Below are 20,048 nucleotides of genomic sequence, written 5' to 3' on the forward strand. Positions count from 1 at the left end.
AAACTTTGCTATCTGAAGGTGGGGGACAACAAAAATGTTGTCAGGGTAGCGTTAACAGTGAATAAACTTTAAAAGCTGGCCACTCTTTTAGTATTTATAGTGTTCAAGCACAGAGTTGAAGGAAAGCTGGATGAAAGGCGACGCTGGAGGAAAAGGGTAATATCCTACAAGGTGGACTGACTCATTTATCATGCCATGTGGCCTTAAATATGCTGCTGTCAGTGTCCATGGGTGTGCTTCTCCAATAATAACTATGAAGTTACTCTAAACCTACAATTTTAAAGCAAAATGGGTGACATTCACCTATACTTTTTTTTTTAAAGAAAAGGTGAAATAACAGAATTTTGAGTTATGAAAAAAGCACCATTAGAAAAAGCACCATTAGGAAAGCACACATAATGTCGGTGCTTTGGTAAAATTGTTATCCTTTTTTTTTTTTTTTTTTTTACATTTTCTCATGTCACAACCAAAAAGTTATATTTATTTTCTCAGGATTGTACGTGCTAAGTAGAATACAATTAAGATTTGAAAGGAAAATTGTACATTTTCAAAACCATTTTGTAAAGCATAAACTGAAAAGTGTGATGAGCATTCAATACTTCTAACTAAAACTCATGATAACTTATCTAAGTTTTGATCATTCTTTAGAGCATTGTTAAATTCTGTAAAAATCAACAGAAAATGACAGAACAGCAAACTTGCACTGTACTTACAGTTTTGCATTATTCTGAAAACAATAATGCAATACCCTATGCCTTTAAGCATAATAAAGGCATAGGGTAAGTTTGAAGGAGTTGAGCTCACAGCTCAGAAGGGAGACTCTGTTGACTGGCCATATTTTAATGATATATTCACAAATCCAGCCTTGATGGGAGTGGCTAGAAGAAAGCCATTGGAACAAAGACAAGGTAGTAGAATTGTTTGAAATAAAGTTAAATGCAGGCTATACAAACTGCATAGGCTGTAGCAGGCCTTCTTTGGACTGAAAAAAGTGTGTAAATAACTCAAAATGCCAGAAGAGGGACTTGTTCCTGGTTTTATTATAGTCACAATAATTTTTATGTTTTTTAAGAATCTTTATCGCTAAGCCCAGGGCAGGAGCTTGTCTGGAGGGAGACCAAGTGGCAACAGGAATCCAGTAATGGCCAGGTAGCCAGGGGAGCCCAGGTAAAGACTATGGAAGACAGCCCTGAGGCTGCAGAAACCACCCAAGAGACCTTGAAAGCCAGATTGGGCCATTGGCATCCACTGAGGTACTTAAATAATTTTATCCACTAAAAACAATCCAACAAAATTTCCAGTCAGTTCATATTGTTACACTTAAAACACCTTACTGTCACTTTGACCGGTGGAGGCTCTGCGTTTAGGAAGGAAGCAATGCAACAAAATGCAGTAGAGGTGGCTTTATTGGAAGCTGCAGGTCACACAAACACCCATCTTCACAGTGAGATAAAAAAAGAAGCTGGCTTTTATACTTTGGGCAATTCCAAAACTCATACCAGGTAAAGGGGTAATAAACAAAAAACAAGAAATAAAACAATAAATGGTACCAATAAATATTTACATGCATGCAAATCATTAGGACTAAAATAAGATCAGTAGCAGAACAAATTCTCTAGGAGCACCTGGAGAATTTTTCTCCCTTTGCTGTTCCACCCTGTTGAGGAGTCACACCCAGAGAGGTCAGTACTCAACTAAATTAAACCAACAGAAATGATTAGAAACAAACAGACATTTCCAGCACATTCTCCCTGTGTAGGAAGGATGGCCAGTCCCTCAGCCTGAAATAATGATTAACTATATGTCACAATATAACTGAAATAAAGCATTGAAACAAAGCATTTGTTCTCTAAATGAATTAAACATAATATAATACCAATTAACATTTATTAGGGATGGAACCCCTGGTCTCCATCACACTTAAATTAAACTTAATTCAGATTGAAGTAAAAAAAAAATCCCACTTATTCTTATGCGGTTTTCTTTCCTAAAGTTAAAATCTAAGTACATATCAAACCAGATTTTTTTTTATTTTTTTTTGTGCACCATTAATACCCTATAATATATTATGTATATTTCAAAATAAAAAAAAATAACATTCTCTAAAAGATGTTTCCCTACCATTATTCTGGCATACTGGAGATATAAATAATTTGGGTTAATTGTCACTGACCTAAAACAGGATTTGTGTCACTTAATGTCAAGCTGTGGCAAAAATGAGTTGAATATAATTTTATGCAGTAACGTGAAAATATGATATGGTTTCCACTATGCATTTTTTCTGTCTCCTCATCACATTGGGAAATAACAGTGTAAGTCTCTGTTATTCAGGCCCAGCTTGTTATTCAGCTGAGTCTGAATAAGAAGTTAATGTATGCATGAAGATATTCTCAAATGGATGGCTAAAAGTTGTAAAGTGTGACTCTTTTGACAACCTAGAGTATTGACAATGATCAGAAAACAATTTATAAGGTTACATGGAAACATGAGAATAAACAGAAAAAAATATTTCTTTATGAAACTTTTTAAAAGTGAAATTATCAAGGACTAATAACAAGAAAAGTTCTGCATGTGTTACATAACCAACAGATTCTCTACTCTGAGTGGTGCATTCACGTATTTTATAAATTTTGTGTTTATGTTTTAATCATGTTGCCATGGTAATAAATTATTAAAAGATAAATAAAGTAATATTTTTCTTTCTAACTATTTTAGATTTTATCAGTTTCACATGTTTTCATTGAAAGTTTCCGCCAGAGGTGAAAATGGTCTGTATTGCTTTCTTTGTGGGGAAAAATTACCAATGTATAAACTGAAATGTTGGTATTTCGCTGGCTAAGAATAATAGGTTTTTACTATCAGAAAATTGCTCATTAATTTTCTCTTGGAGGATTTTCATCAGCAAAGCAGTTTGCAGCCCAGTGTTTCTTTGTAACAGAAGCTGCATTTGATAGAATGTCTTACTGTAGCTGAAGAAAACAACAACTTTGTTTTTTTTTTCTTTCTTTTTTGTCCTTTGGTTTGCCAAAAGATCTGAAGCAAAGTTACAAAAACATTAGCTTCTTGTATCATGCAATACCTTGAAGCTTCTTCATGTGCTGCGAACCATGTCTCTATGTTAAATTATAAATGAGAGGTTGTTTACATGGTTGTCCTCCAGAGAAGTTATCTTTTAACTTAGTTATTGCACTGCAATAATTGCAGCTCGGCTGCGCATGAAAATTATAAGATACGTTTTACAAATGAAGGGAATTAGATGTTTTCTTTAAATAAGTTTACCAACTGCAGCTTCCCGTATCTCATCTTATCATTTCAGACAAAAACTGCTCTTTCAAGATATGTACTTTGAAGTCTGCACAGCACATTGCACTTCTTTTTTTCTAGTAAGCACAATAATTCAACAGGCTCTGATTCAACCTGGAGCTCTGTTTGGGGCCACTACTATTCTTGGAACTAAAACTTTGCTCAACACAAGTTGTGATGAAAGGAAAGACAACAATCACAACTTCATTAAATATCACAACACTCCCACTGGCTGTAATTTTCTCCTAAATTTGTCTACAACCTCAGGAGCTAGTTTCTGACTGCGCAGATCTCTTGTTTTGTTTTCCCTTCATAACCAACAGTGGACATCATTTAGACGCAACTGGCCTCCTGTGTTAGCTGTGGCCATCGTTCCCACAGGTGCTTTGGCCTGTTAACATACTGTTCATTTCCCACGGGATTTGACTGATCTTCTGATCAACTTAAACAGAGAGACACTGCGAGCCACACAAAGAGACACAGACAAAACAAGTAGAAACTATAGGCACAACTGCATTCAGAAGACAGAGTCTGCAGAGACTGAGATAAAATCATGGGGAAAATAGTGAGATTGGGATGGCAGGGGATGTAGTACTAAGATTGACTGATCTGTTTTCAGGCCACAAGAGACTCTGCCGATATAGGGAAGAAGTCTAGAGTTTGAGAGAGATGATATGAAGAGAAAATAAGCCAGATTTGATATGATGTGAATGAGTACTTTGACTGATCCTCCTCTCCACTGGACCAGTGAATTTGATGTGGGGAGAGATATTCCAGCAGACAAAAGGAGAAAAATCAATATCCAAAGAAAAACAAAGTAAATGGTGAATGGGAGATAAAATGTAAGAGAAGGTTAAAGCAAGTAAACAAAAAAGAATTGAAAAGAAAAGAAGTAAGCGTGACATTTCAGTTTCAAGTTGTCAGATTCAACTACATTGTCAGTCTTCCTTCACACTTTTACAGCCTTGGCTGTACAAACACAAATTATTTGTTGGGGAACATTCATAACATAGACAACTGAATTAAAATTCATATTTCAACAGAAACACATGTAATTCAGTGGGTTTTAATGGATTATTTGCTACTGCAGGTTGCATTATTAATTCAAGCACGAGAGGAAAACAGGTTTGTTAAGATTTTCAGACCTGCTGAATCCTGAACTCACCAAGCCTTATCACTTTCGCAATGAAGACCGTGCTTCCTCACCTCTAAGCTTACTTTAAATAACAGTGGGATGAAGTAAAGAATGTACTAGTCATCAAAAAGCAGCTTTTGTTCTAAACTCTAGCCTATTTCTTTACCTAGAATGCTGGGTTCATTCTTTCTGGACAGACATTAGACAGCTTCAGTCAAAAGTAGTGACCCAGTTTGTAGTGGTAGAGGAGAGTCTCATTTTTAACTGACCACCATTTCCAACTACAAGTGGCTGGCTTTGATGTCAGGATGGCACTTCCAATTTTGTTTTACAGTACTTCACTGGGAAAATAAAGATTTTTTTTTTTCCATTTTGATATTCCTTCAGTAAAGCCTTTCCAAAGGATGAAAACAGAACTGAAAATAGTCAAATGCCTTATATAATTATACATAAAAAAATAATGTCGTGTTAATAATCTTAGTCCACACAAGAGAAAGTCTGTTGATATAACTGCAACATTTTAGCTAATGGCCCGATCTACAAAGATTCTAGATGAAAAGCACTAAACTGTCTGCCCAAATTATGCAAAATTGTGCAACATACTAATAGTCAAAATAAAAACCAATCAGAATAACGCTCTAAATATCTATATTTAGGTCCATTACCTCCCCCTAAGCTTTCTCTTGCATTTCACATGCAATGTTAAGTCTATTAGCTGCTCTGAAAGACCTTTTATGTGTGGGTCTATGGGTATATTACTCTCTCCAGGGTGTTCTTTTCCATTGTAACCTAACCCCATCCTTGCTATCTCATGAGGATAAAACAAATTTTAATCAGAGTTATGAGTTATTTATGTATAAAAATTTAGTTATACCTGATACAAATTAACCCACTTTTTGAAATTTATAACCCAAGACTGTTGCTTTGAACAGTGTGCATTGTAAGCATTCCATAAATTACTCAACCTGGACTGTTTTTCACATAGTAGTTTTAAGAGTGTAGATCTTGAAGGTAACATGCTTGATGCCCAAATTCTGCCAGTTTCTTAAGATTAAAACATTGCCCTTAATGATCAGTGATCTATAAAGGACAAGACTTCTAAATGAAGTTTAGAAGCCTTCAAAAAAGTTTGAAAGTCCATCTGTGTAGGACACTGCTGGTGCTTATAATTGATGGCTAATTGCAGTGTGGGTAGTGAATTAATACCTTATTACCTTGGGATTCTCTTGAGATACTAGCCAGGAACGTCCGTATGGGGTGGGTGTCATCACATCCAAGCCTTGATTAAGGCAGCGGGGAGAGTACAGACCCTGATCTCATTTTTGCTCACATTCCAGACTGATTTAAATGTCAATTCATTTTTATTTCAGCTCCTCCCTTCTCGACAGTGTCTTGGTAAGTGAGGAGGATAAGGAGGGAGAGTTTTGCCAAGGTAAGCATATTTAGGTTATGGGGGTTTGATTCTAAACTAATTTAAATAACTGTGTGGAAGCCAATTTGCTTTAATTGAGCTCTGCTCCTATGAACACCTGCAACTAGATTAGTGACTGACATTAAGTTGTTTTGCTGCACTGGGCCTCCAAGTGTTGCTCTTGCTGCTTCATAACTCTGGATTTACCTCCAAATTTTTAATGCAAGACCATATGCGTGTTGCAGAATATGCAATGAGCCTGGCTTAGTGCAGAGAGGCAATGAAGTATGGCCAAAAAAGGGAAAAATAATACCCAGGCTAATCCATTCTACTCTAATGTGCCTGAGAGGTGTGACAAAGGTGTTTTATTGCTATTACGATCACTATATTATTATCGGTATGTGTTATGGCATCTCAACATCGAGCAAAGCCCCAACTGGCCATGACAGGAGTAAAACAAACTATCTTCCTGCTCCATTGAGAGAAGACATTAAGCAAAGATGTACTTTCCCCTAGGCACAACCCCAGCACAACTGAAGCTGCCAGCAAAGCTGAAGAGGAATTTGTGTGAGCACAAACTGACACTCTTACCTCCCCCTCAGCTTTTTGTTGACCTGTGGAAATCATCTGTGAAAGGCCAAGCCTATCGATCCCCTTTTACTCAAAGAGACACCATTAGGGCAGACAAAGCTGCAGGTTTTACTGCTCTGCATTAGTTGTCATAACATAATCTACTTTAATGCAAGTGTACATGAAAGGTAGAACTTACACAAATGGAAGGCACATATTTTAATAAATGTGTATTCGAGATAAGAGATGTATGAGTAAAATTAAATTAAAGAATACAATAAGATGCTTATTCTTTGCTTCACAGCCCAATGAACAAATAACAACAATACACAGTACAGCCGTAAATTAAAACCCATTTGAGCGCCTTTATGCTGTATTTTGTCTGATGTCCAGTAGAGGGGTGTTGACTTATTGCAGTCTGGAAAATAACACTCAAGCCACTCAAAATGTTTTTGTATTTATTTATTTATTAACCAAAGCTAAGCCAAAATAGTTTGCTGGGTTCCCATTATGAAGTCCTCCTCATAACGTAAGATAATTTTGGTTTTAGAGTAAAAATACACAATAAGAAGGAGTAATTTAATTCAACACTTTATTGGTACTAGAGGACTATGTTTGTATCTTAAACTATTAAAATTTCTTTCAAAAGTCTTACTTGCTTGTTTGTTTTACTGTGGATCTGACTGATGCAACTCTGCTCCAGTTCCAGAGCATTTCCAAAAACTGCCTTGTTTATCACCTTGTTCAGTTTCTGCTGCTACAACAGATGTCAGAAGAGACTGCACTCCCAGAAACAGACCCATGCGAAATACTTGAATCTTATAATTGACAATGTAGGTTGGTGAATGATTAAAATAAAATGTAAAGATTTAACATCTCATCTTAACAGACCAAGCTATTAATTCACTTTATTTTAGAATTACATTTTGAGAGTCTATTGTAATGGGCTTTAAAAAATAAAAAAGACAGTATATATAGGATGTGGCAAATATCCTATATCCCATAATGATTACATCATTATCGAGGCAGCAAACAAGTAAAGTCAGCTACACTTTTTACCTGCAAACTGACAGTCATTCATTTGGAGCTTAGAGTACTCAATTGAAATGTATTTCTCACTAAAAATATCACATGGCAGCCTGAAGAATAAATATAAATAAATAAATACTCGACTTTTAGACCACAAAGGCATAATTTTCTAAGATCTGTAAAACCAAAAATTGAATAGCTGACCACAGCTTCCAGGACACCAAGCAACTCATTTTACTGTCCATGCAATGTCAGTCAAACAGTGACATTGCATGGAACATTGCATGGAACATTTTTACCTGTGCTTACAGCAACTGTGAAAATGGAAGTTTGTGTACGTATTTATTTCAGCATAACTTAACAACATGGTAGACTGTTGTCACAAATAATATTTTACCTGTCATTACATGTCATATTATTTAATTATGACATGTAATTACATGTCATATTATTTCAGGCCCAGTGTTTCAGCCCAATCCCACTGTGCTTAATTAGCACAGTGCCTAGAGTCTTAGGATGTATTGTGTTTCAGCAGTTATCCAAATTTTTGTTATTGCACCCTGCATTGTTCCAGGACTAGTGACTGTTCAATGATATTAGACATAAATGAAATACTTTTTAAAGGAGACATTCCTCTGGACAAATAAGTAATGATTTGTTTCTAAAGTGCACCTACCGTGCCACTCAGACACATCTTCAGTGATGTACTCTAAGATCAGTGTTTTAAATCTCACAACATCTCATACCCTCCCAGAGGACTCAATGAGAGTTTATCCGGCCCTGACTGGGTCACCAACATTTCCAGATCAGTAGCTTGTGTGTTACCACCTCCGTGGTAAGTAAAGCACCAGGTCCTTTACTTTTTGCTTTGGCATTTATCTATCAGCTCCTTCGATGTTGCCCTCTTCCTCTCAAGGGCCACCTCCATTGCTCTTCTCAGGGAACAATCTGTACCAGCATTAACACTTGCTTTGCCGTTTCTGACACTCAAACAGATCTGGCCCATATGTAATTACAACAATGCTTTCTGAAAATTTGAGCCATCTTCCTAGATCAACCTTTAGCTGTCAGTCTCGTAGTTAATGGCAGGAGGCCCTGATAATGACTTCTGCAATTACTCTCAGCAGTCGAACATGATGCCAGCGATAGTGGCCATCTCCCAGTGCTCTCACAGCAGCTCAAGATGCACTTCAGCGAGTCTACTTTCTGGCCAAAATAAGGATTTTTGGAGTTAGGTTAATTCAGATTAAAAGTGTGACAGATCTTTCAATCATCCTTTACAGAAAACATACCCTCCTGTCAAACAGTTTTTGTTAACATGCAACTTGTAGTTGGGAAAAATCAAATAAAACATCCAAAGCAAAATTCCAAAAACAAGCGTCAGACGTCTTCTTCCTCAACAAACTCTGAGCTCAAATTGAAAAAAAGCTGCTGCTCATTCAACAAAGAGTGAAAATTGCAGAAGAACAATGTTTATGTGTGATATTAAACCAGTCATATGCAATCTCTGTTTGTGCTTTGTCATTTAAATCCATAGAAGGGAGAAAGTACCTTTTAAACTTTCAGCTACACAGACAAGATTTGATTTGTGTGACTTAGTTCCTTGTTCATGGTGGCCCAGCTTTTAGCTAATATTCCAAGGTGTCTTTAAAAAAAATCATGTGGTTAAATAGCAAACAATGCCTAAACTGAATACCGCTGAAGTTATGTTGATGGCGAAGCTATAGAATTTTTTAAAATTAATTTTCTTTCTGTTTTTGATATGACAACATATGTTGAGGCAAACAAATGTGCTTCATTACATCATAATTGTCTAGATGTATAGCATAGCAGTCACTCAGATCATGTCAAATACAGGTGTGTAAATGCACAGTAAGAAAGCCTTTTTAATGAAGGCAATGTATGGAATTGGAAGTACTGTGTGCATTTGATTTTTCACTGATTTGTTTCAGGATGAAATGATTTCATTAAAGCTCATGGGTATATTCAGCAGCTGAACTCCAAACTGTCAGGTCAACCACCACAATTGAGCACTCAGTCTCATCAGAAAATCTAAATATTCAAGTCTTAGTCTGGGAATGGAAAACATCTTCTTGACTAATTTCTCTTTCCAAATTGCATGCATCCCCTCTGGCACTGTTGATACTTGTCTAAGCATTTCAGAAGTGAAGGACAAACTCTGCAAAATAAATAAATTTCCATTCTCCAACTGTGTACTGTAATGAAAAGATCACAAATGACAGTTTCTGTTTTGAATTTCTCATAAACTCACTTTCTTTCAATATGTGTTTATGATGTTTAAGACCACGGAGAATATAATTTTCTGACAATTTCAGGTCAGTCAGTCAATGACCTAATAGATATGTATTTCAACCAATTGCATTTTGTTTAACTCATGTCACAAATAAAAGAATGATAGCGAGCAGGGGATGATCATTCAGTGTCCTCTCCAATGCAAAAGAAATTCCTATTTGTTAAATTTTTACATTTTAACAAGTAATTTCTTTCATATTTCTTTGGGTTTTATAAATCAGAATACCCGGTGCTGTAGTCCTCTTCCTGCTTTTGGAGCAGTCTGTGGTCTGTTTGAAATTTACATATGAATTTGAACTGCACTAGTTTGGTTCAACCGAACCATGATCTAAGTTTTTAGGTAGACCAGTGTTAACTTTTTTGGTCCACAGCAGAGTTTGATTGCACTCTTTGCCAAATGTAGCAGACTTCCAAAGCAGATGATTTTGTTTGATTAAAGTGTATTAAGGAGGACTGGTGTGAATGCATCCTTAGAAAACCTGCATGACCCAAGGCTGATTGATCAATTTGAAGTTATTTATAAGCACCTGATGGAGCTTCACGAGTTGAAAGTGGTTTAGAATTTATCCTTCATAATTAGAATAAAAGAAGACGACCGAGCTTGAATGAAGAAATGAGAAAAGCCTCAGAACATACCCTAAAACCTTTCTGTCAATGGAAAGCAGATGGCTTTCTTTACTTTCAGTGGGTGGCTACCGTTACAAAAAGAAGAGCAGTAAATTATTTAATGTCCATGGTGGCAGTGTGAGTAAAGCTTCAATCTTAGAATTGAAAGATCTTGCTGCTCCCTGAATAAACAAACTGGATAGCTGGAAAGGACTGATTTGGAGAGCTATAAAAGCATTATACTGCAATAGCAGAATGGTGGCAAAAGTCATAAAAAAAAAAAAAAAAAAAAAAAACACTGTCAGGGTTTCTAGTGAAAGTACAGCCCCCAGAGGGACAAGAAGCTTGAACTCGCTACTGGAACACCATCAAGGTGACATACTATTCCTACAACATTCCAGTTTTGTTGAAAGATTAAAAAAAAATCTTCCAATACTTATTTTAATTCAAAACTGAGAATTTTGCTTTTGTCAACATCATCCCTGAACTCGGTGGAAATGTTTTCATGTCACCAAATCAACGGTTCTGGGAAAGATGAAAATCTTTCCCTGAATTAAAAAAAAATAGTAGTACAAGTTGTAGGGCTACATTTAGTTTTCTTAATCATCAAACTCAGCACTAATTTTTTTAATTTTTTGTCTGGTGTAACCATAGAAAATTGTGTAGTAAGTTAAAGCATTTGCGATAGAAAATATTTTGAAGGTAGTCAGTTACTCTATAGACAGTTGGTTTTTGTCAAGTAAATAAAAATAAAAAGTTCCATGTTTCTTTTGAAGTATTATTGTTCTGGTGAATTGCTAAGACGCCACTCCCCTTTTGCTTCTTCTTTGTGCTCTGCCTGCTACAGATGAGAACCAGGTGGAGTCAATCTCCTGGCAATCGGAAAAGTGTATTTTAGGTGTGGCTGACCTCTCACTCATGTTTGAGAAAGTGGCACAGCATGTGTGACAAACAGTGTTGATCGCATGCAAGGTGCAAACTGTGCAAATCTTTAAAAAACTGTGAAGGACAGCCGGTAAGCTCCTAATACTGTTTTACATGGACTTTAACTGTTTGATTGTTTTAATGGAAAAGAAAAAAAAAAAGAAAAAGAAATGTATATATTTATATGCACTTGGTGTTTATTAGTTAAAGCAGAACAAATATTGATAGTAAATGTAGTAAAAGGGCACATATTATGCTTTTCGCAAATTTTCCCTTTGAGGTTTTGAATGTCAAACTCAGGCATTTGTGAATAATAGTATATATCCCCAGCATATTCTCCAGCTTGAATTTCAAGTCAAAGTCACTGCTGCATATCTGTTGATCCAGATTACATATCAACGTCCATATATGGTGCTTACTTCACATTATTAAGAGAGATGTGCCCAAGGCCTTTATATTGTTAAAAAAGTACTTTTAAAATTACTTATTAGCTTTGAAGAACAATTGATTGGTTATTATTTTATTATATTTTATTGCTTTAAAAAAAATTTTTTATGGCATTAAAATATATGATGATCTTGACCCTTAAAAATTGCTTTAATAGAGCCTGTGCCTTCTTGTTTTAGTTAAAATGATGTCTAAGTTTAAAGTGTGCCCTAAATTAAACTTTGGATGAAATGTCCTGCTCTTTTGTTGTGTATTCTTTTTTTGGAGATGAAAGATTTCCCACTTTATTTTTCAGTAGAAAAACAATTACTCAAATCAGACAAATATCTGAAAAATTAGCAAATTACTTTTTCTTCAGTATTACTGCAATAATACTGCAAAAAACTTTTTTGATTTTGGTCAGAACAATGTAGAGTGGAGGGCTGTAGCTTTTCATCTAGTTTCTATGAATGGCATTCTTATGAGTACATTTACCTTAAATGTATTTGTTCTTTCCAATTAGATTTGCATGCCTGCGGCCAGATACACCCACATCAATTTGGCTCTCTGCTCATCCAATCACTCAAAGGGTATTCAAGAAGATTTAAGGGCACTGGCATCATCAGAGGTGTAGAAACAGCAGAAAATGACTGAAATAACTTCTTTCTGACCTCCTTGTACTCTGGGTTAATTGTGATGTGCTTAGAAAAAAAGAGGGCCACATTTGTTTGAGTCCAGAAGTAGAAGTAAAGGGCTTTATGTACCACCTAAAAACTACTTCAATTTTCTCTCATCTTAATTTTTCCCTCAACAGGGAAAAGCCCTTTTGATCCATTGGCACGACATACAACTGCATTTAAATCCTCACAAGAAGTTGAAAATATTCATTTTCTCTTGAATGGTTAGCAAATTATTAATGAACATGTCAAATTTCTCAGAAGATTAATACCAGCTGTAAGCGTAAAGCGTAAATTTCCTTTGCATAAAACTATGTTCACCAAATAATTTGGGCTGTACACACCTGACAAACCCAAACCAAAACACTGCAAAGTGTTGGTACACTTTGCAGAGAAGTCAGATTGCATTATAATTTGCATCTAAATCTTGATCAACATGATTCCTGGTTTGTTGAAGGTTGGTTGAACTTTGTTTTTAGTTCTTTACTTATCTACAGTTATTTTCAGTCAAGCAGCTGTCCCTTTTAAACCACTTTATCCTGTCCTATGAATCATTCAGGCATAAAATGGATCCTAAAGTGGGGAACAAGTTCAACATAAAATATGTCACTTTCCAGGATTTTTTTGGGGTCACCCTGCAGAATAGTGATTGATTGATCCATCGAATAGTGATCTATCTATCTATCTATCTATCTATCTATCTATCTATCTATCTATCTATCTATCTATCTATCTATCTATCTATCTATCTATCTATATCTATCTATCTATCTCTATCTATCTATCTATCTATCTATCTATCTATCTATCTATCTATCTATCTATCTATCTATCTATCTATCTATCTATCTATCTATCTATCTATCTATCTATCTATCTATCTATCTATCTATCTATCTATCTATCTATCTATCTATCTATCTATCTATCTATCTATGGAGTGATTGAACTACAAACCCCTGCATTCATTGAGATATTACAGATGAAAACTCATAAGAAACTGAGATTTGCATACATTATTTCAGTCTGCCTACAGAAGCTGTCTGAAGTGTCTTCTACAACTAAAACAGCTCCCTCCTTTTTGGTTTCTGAACCCAGCAAGGCTTTTGGATCCATACCTAGCCCATCAGCTGTGGGTTTCAGTTGCCTGCCAGACAAAAACAAGTCCTTTTTTTGTCCTTAGTTGAAACTAAAATGTTGAGAACATTGTTGTTAATGTTTCATTACAAGATGCAAATATCACTGTCAAGAGAAATAAGGCTGTATTTCAATGTTCCTTGAAATACAATTGTAAGCATGTGGTGAAAGGAACAGTATGCCAACTGCAGATTATGCCAGTGGCTCAGTAATGCTTGAGAGCTGCTTTGCTTCCTCTGTCTCTAAAAGAACTGTAGTACATAAAGGGGCAATTAGATTCAGTCAAAGATCAGAAAATCTGGGACAAAATGACATGACACCTATAAGCAAGTTGAAACTTGCCTATCTATGCTTGGTGTCAGAAAACCAATTGAAAAGTTATATACTCACCTTGCTTGAACTGGACCAAAAATATCTGGTGGGATTGGAAAACAGTAATTACAGGATGCAAACACATTCACTCTTCTGTCCATGAAGAGTGAATGAATATTTTTTAGAGTACCAAAATACTGGTACTCCTTACTTCCTTAGTTCGCCTTACTTCTGCAGCAGATCCTAACAGGAAAATGGAGATGCTGCTATGAAAAATCCAAGGAACGTCATTCGGTCATGCATTGGCCGAATGACGTTGAGACTACAGTAGTAAAAGTAGCATTTTGTTTTTAAATATGAGAAACCACTTTTAACCGTAGTTGTGTTGAGATATTATAATTCTAGTTAGTTTATTTTACCCTCACTCCTCTCCAAAAACTCATTTACTAAAGGGGCTTGAATAATTTGAGATGTATCTTTCCATTTATCCACACGTCTGTCTGTTGTCATTAATGTAGCAAGCCTGTAGTGAGTCACCTCTGCCATCTGCCTTGACATGAAGTAATATCCCAAATAGAATTCTGCTGACTCAGCACACAGCCACTGAGGCATTGTGGAAGAAGTGGGGTGGGGGGGGAAGTTAAGCAGTGCAACAGATTAAAAAAAAAAAATCCTGTGCCCAGTCTGAGGGTGAAGGTTTTCCATTTTATTTTTCATTTTTATTATCTGTCTGGTGAAAGTATAAATGCCAGGAGGATTAGAGAAATTACATAGGCTCTTGCGTTTGCTGCCTGCTGCTTATCCTCCTTTCTGCTCAACTCTCTCCCTTCCTCTTCCTCTATCTTTATTTGCTGCACTTCGCTTCACTCTCTGTTTATCCACAGTTTTTCTGCACTCTGACGTCCTATCCCCTCCTCTTTGGCTGTCATTCTGTGTCACAGCTGCTCTTTTGCCCTCCTCCACCCCTATCTATAGTGGCATAACCTTGTTCATGTTTTCTCATCTTCTCCTCTTTATGTTAGTATGCCACTTTTACCGTTTTCCTGGCATTTCTTATGTAGCTCATGCTGCATAAGGAATAGATGAGCTTGACCGGGGCTAACCCCTATGGGTTCTGCTGACCGGCTAGTGCTCAGTGAAAAAGTGTCTTAAGAAGGGTCCCCTTAATCCTTAAGATCTATTACAGATAGCCAAACTGACACAAGCGACAGAGATTAGAGGGGGCACACACTGACTATATTGATTGGTCCTCTCATCCCGAGGCCAGCCCAGCAGCTTGCTTGTGTAATAGTACGCTATAATGAAATTCAGTCAGTGAGACAGAGACAGCACCACTAAATGCATAAAGACTGGAGTGAATTGAGGTACACTGGTGATGCTATAGTGCCATACTGACAGGGTAGGGGACAGAGCGTTGCTGGTGTGCAATTTAAGTGGAGCTTAGCTTCTATGCTTCAGCACTTTAAATATGTGCTTGTCAACAGTGGTGCAAATTTGCTGAGGTGTAAAACCGCTCTCTGTTTGGACTCATCGAGGATATTTTTTTTATAGTTAATGTAATGTCATGAACTTGTGTTTTAGTACTGTTTGTTTTCCAGTCAAATGGAAGCATGGTTCTGAAGCCAAACTAGACCCCCCCCCCCAAAAAAAAAATTTTTACACCAGCTATATATATAGGTGTATATATATATATATATATATATATATATATATATATATATATATATATATATATATATATATATATATATATATATATATATATATGTTTGATCCACTCGAAAGCTTGTTGCCAAAGTCATTTAGTGTTTGGCTCTAAAAGTTGTCTAAAAGGTGTCTTCTAATTTTGGAGTTTGATAAAGGTGGAAAGGGCCTATGCCTCATTGAACCTGACAATAAAGAAATATGTCATAATACTCTGATATCACATTTAGAATTAAGATTGATGATGGTCTGGCATACATAAAAGTTGTGACCTTAAAATACTGCCAAACACTATTTCAAAGGGAAACACAGGGGAAAAATATCATCTATCTTTCTAAGCATTGTATATACAGATGATCCGCATGAAAACAACATGCAACAGAGGCAACTATGTTTTTTTTTTGTTTGTTTTTTTTACAAGTGATAGTGAGAACCTTTAATTTAAACTAATGCACCATCATGTTTATTCTCCTCATCCATTCTTTCAATTCCTAGAAGTCCCACACTGCATACAAATTGATTACTGCACACATTGTGTCTTATAGGATTTTTTTGGCACTCTCTGCCAGGACAGGTGCAACATGACAAGCTACATTTTTCAGCAGCTTGGTTCAGAGAATACTTAGCAAACAACAGCAATGCAGCAATGTGGAATCTCAAAAAACTACAACGATGTTGTGTTGTGGAAGTGACTTTTTTTCCTGGAGAGGGATCTCAATTTTTCTCTTTAAAATATAAAATACAACATATTACAAATTGATCATAGTAGTGATTATATGGCTCACTTGGTGATTTGTACTTTGAGGTAGTACATTATATTTTGAGGTTGAATCTTTCTTGGGGTTGATTTGGAATGCAGTGGTTTTTCTTTGGTTCCCAATATTTCCTTGTATGAGTTCAGTCATTTTTTTTTTTTTTATTTTCATGTCTTTAATGGCTGATTATGTTTCTATTTTAAAGTGCACACCACCACCTACGGTACCTGGACACAGTATGAAATGATATTTCACAAAAATATTTTAAGTCATTTCTGAAACATTTCTTCAGCTTCCTCTAATCTTCCAAACTCTCACAGTTGCAGTCTCATATTTATCTGTATTACAGCTTTGAATTACCACTCTGAGATGGCTGCTGGTTTTCATTAATTTCTTCTTAGTTCTTCTTATAACTCTGATAGATTTTTTTCCTTTTTCCTTCACCAGTTGCTATGTCTATTTACTCCAACACTTTCACTTTCCTTGTGCCATAATAGTTTGTTGCCTCATCTCTCCTTTTTGCTACCAGTGTTTATTTTTCACTTTCAATAGATTCCCCTGTTAATGTTTCTGCCTGCCATGTCCCAGTGTTTGGATTCAGCACCTCATTGAACTAGGATATCATTTAATTAAAATTTTATTAAGAAAAAAATATTACCTGTAAAGTTTACAAAGTTAATGTAAGTGTTTAATATATATGATTAAAGAGTTAGTTTCAAGCCAGAAGAATTATTACTTTGGATTTCTTTACACTTTTCATTGTAACATTATTAGTCTACTTTCACTTTTGTAACCTAAGAAAATTAGTGACAACCAACTCTGAAGGCTCCTACATACTCTGAAAAATTGTAGGTTTTCTGTCAGGCACGCAAACTCCGCACATACTGTCCAAGAATGGTTGAGATTTTATAGCATACTGACTTCCAACAATTCTCATTTCAAATGTTCCCTGAGGTATTTCCACTTTGCTCAGCAGAGTATGTTATCTTTATAGAGTCTGAGTTATTTTCTCCAACATATTTTTTGTTCCCTCAAAGTCTTTATATTTCCATACTGACATAGCATACAAGTTTCTGTATTTCCAAAAGTTTTCACTCACTTTGACTCCATTTTGTTCACAAGATGGCTCCGACTCTCAGCTTCATCAGCTCAATGTTTACACTAATCTTTCAGAAAACACATCACTGTAAACACAGTTTTCCATCAAGTAGGTTCCCATGCAACACATTTATTAGAATTGCCATTCATGTGGATTTGTCCAGCCTTCTCATCCTTCTCATAAATGTTTCTATCAACAACCTATTTTGGCAAACTGTTCCTGGTCCTGTTCTCCTTGTTAGAACAATGCTTTGCAACTACAATCTAAGTGAATGCAGACATTTGATTCACCTTTGATTCACCTGGCATTATTTATGCTTGGAGATTCATGAATAAAATATGTTCAACTTCCCAAACAATTCTTTTTAAATCCATGTGCAGTTGTTTGAATGTCAAAAATCCAATATTTTTACATTATGCAAGTCCATTTTCTCAACCCACTAAAGGACTGCATTGTCGGACTGCATAGTAGCTGGTGTAGCTCTCCTCATGAGTCAGTGAGAGAGATGTTGGAAACATCAAGGACAGGTCAACACTCTATTACAGAGCAACATAAAGACAGACATTACAAACAGAAGCTCAAACACACACACGCTCACGCATGCAAACACACGCACTCATATGCATGCATACAGATGGATGTCTTTGGACTCTGTGAGGAAGAGTACCCAGAGAAAACACAAACTTCATGAAGAAAGGCCTGGCTTCAAACGCATCACCTTTCTGCTATAAAACAGTAGTGTTAACAACTGATCTACTGATGCAGCCCAGTTAAAACTGAAGTAGAGAATTTTGAAAAAACATAGAAAATTTGAACAAGCACATCTTACACATCCTTGTGCTCTGCTGCGTTTTGTTTACCTGTCTTGATTTAAGGACTGCATTGTATGAGATGTTAAAAAAACCTTTATTTTGTGTCATTATTATACTAACAGTCATATTTTGACTTAGCATTGATTACAGCTTATAGTGATGATGAATATGCTTATGTTACTTACTTGCACACTCACACCCTAAATTACAGTGTCAGCTGGCTCAAAATTTTTCACATCATTCCAAGCATGAGAGCCAGTCTACTCCATTTCAGCATATCATTTATAAAAGCATATAGCACTAATTATATACCACTGCACAACTGTCTATCAAGTTAAACAGGTGTAAGCAATTTGCGTACTTTTGCATCAGATGAAAGTTGTCCACAGAACACTGTCACAAAAGTGACATAGAGAAAGAGAAAATGGTATCCTTAAAGAAACTATTTACATAGGTGATCCTGAGGCGCTCCACAAAACTCTAATAACACCATATCACTGTCTGAGGGATCGGTGATGTTCAGCACGACATTTCTTAAAGGAGCATGTTGATATTTCTTAAGCACATCTTAAGATTGTTAAAAGACATTGAAATGATTCAGCATATTGCTTGATCACCTCAGCCAGAAATGTATTTTTGAATTGTGCATGCTGAGCTTTTCCATAAAGAATTCCAACATTTGTGTTTTAGAATCCATGCATTTTGTCTTAAAATAATAATAATAATAATAATAATAATAATAATAATAATAATAATAATAATAATTATATTATTATTATTATTATTATTATTAACAATAATAATCAGAGTGATGAGAGTAAAGAAGAAGACTGTCCTAAACCCAGTTGCATTATGTTATACTAATGGTACAATAGATCACAGACATCAGTGACATTTGTCTATTTTTTTATTGAATAGCTCTTTATAGCAACAGACAATTTTAGTATTAGACCTTAGATTAAATAAACATCAGAATCACAAGAAGTTGTGAACACTAAAAGAGTTTTTGGGAAAACATCTTCTATTCATCTGATTTAAATGCTTTGCCTTGCTGGTTTCACTAGTTTGACTTGCTTCAGTCTCTTTCTCACCTATCTCTCCTCCTCCTCAGGCTCTCATGCTTGGAAAGAGCAGCAGCTGTCCTGTCCCCTGGGTTTAGCATGATGCAAAGGATTGCCAACAACACACTATAGCTACAAGGCCTCTGCTAATCACACTATTGATCCTGTAATTCCCCCTATTTGAAACTCTTTAGCTCAGTGGGCGGTATCAATGAATAACGTCTAAGTCTGTGTTTCTTCCCTTGTTCGTCGAAGCACCTGGTGTCTCTGAGGAGGTGACTTAGACCTATGCGCCTTCTCCAGATCACAGCCTTTCTGCCTCTTTAGTATTCAGCTGCCACAGACTCCACAGGAAAGTCTGTCACGTTGGGAACAAACACAAATCAAGCATGGCTGATCAACCTGCCTCCCTTTGAGAGTTTCTATGCAGAACTACATTGTGTTATGCAATGCTTTGTTGATTCTTTGCTGTTGTGCATGTAAGGATTTTTTACCTAAGAGTCAGGGGCCTCTATCCAATAAAGAAAAAACTTTAGAAATTGAACTAAAAAATAGAAAATAAATATATAAAGTAATGGCTTGTTTTTGGGAAGGTTTTGGTTCATTGTATGTTATTTTAAAGATGGTGTGCAATCAACAAAAAACTGACAACTACTGACTTGTGTTAACCTTGTGAATGTCCATTGTGCTTATTTGTATATGAGAGAACCGCTGACTAATCTCATTATTTAGACTTGATCATATAACAAAAAAAATGAAAAAATATTATTCTTG

The 20,048-nt window shown here is 35.9% G+C and overlaps 1 long non-coding RNA gene across 1 annotated transcript; it reads left to right on the top strand.

Moving 5' to 3' along the window:
• Positions 1 to 2,724: 2,724 nt before the first annotated feature.
• On the top strand, positions 2,725 to 6,624 carry LOC129358224 (uncharacterized). The gene is made up of 3 exons (XR_008605776.1): positions 2,725 to 2,768; positions 5,809 to 5,870; positions 6,366 to 6,624. It is a non-coding gene; the product is annotated as an uncharacterized LOC129358224 (long non-coding RNA).
• The last annotated feature ends 13,424 nt before the right edge of the window (positions 6,625 to 20,048 follow it).

This window comes from Poeciliopsis prolifica, unplaced genomic scaffold, assembly GCF_027474105.1.
Source record: "Poeciliopsis prolifica strain line A6 unplaced genomic scaffold, Auburn_PproV2 SCAFFOLD003, whole genome shotgun sequence".
Lineage (NCBI taxonomy): Eukaryota > Metazoa > Chordata > Actinopteri > Cyprinodontiformes > Poeciliidae > Poeciliopsis > Poeciliopsis prolifica.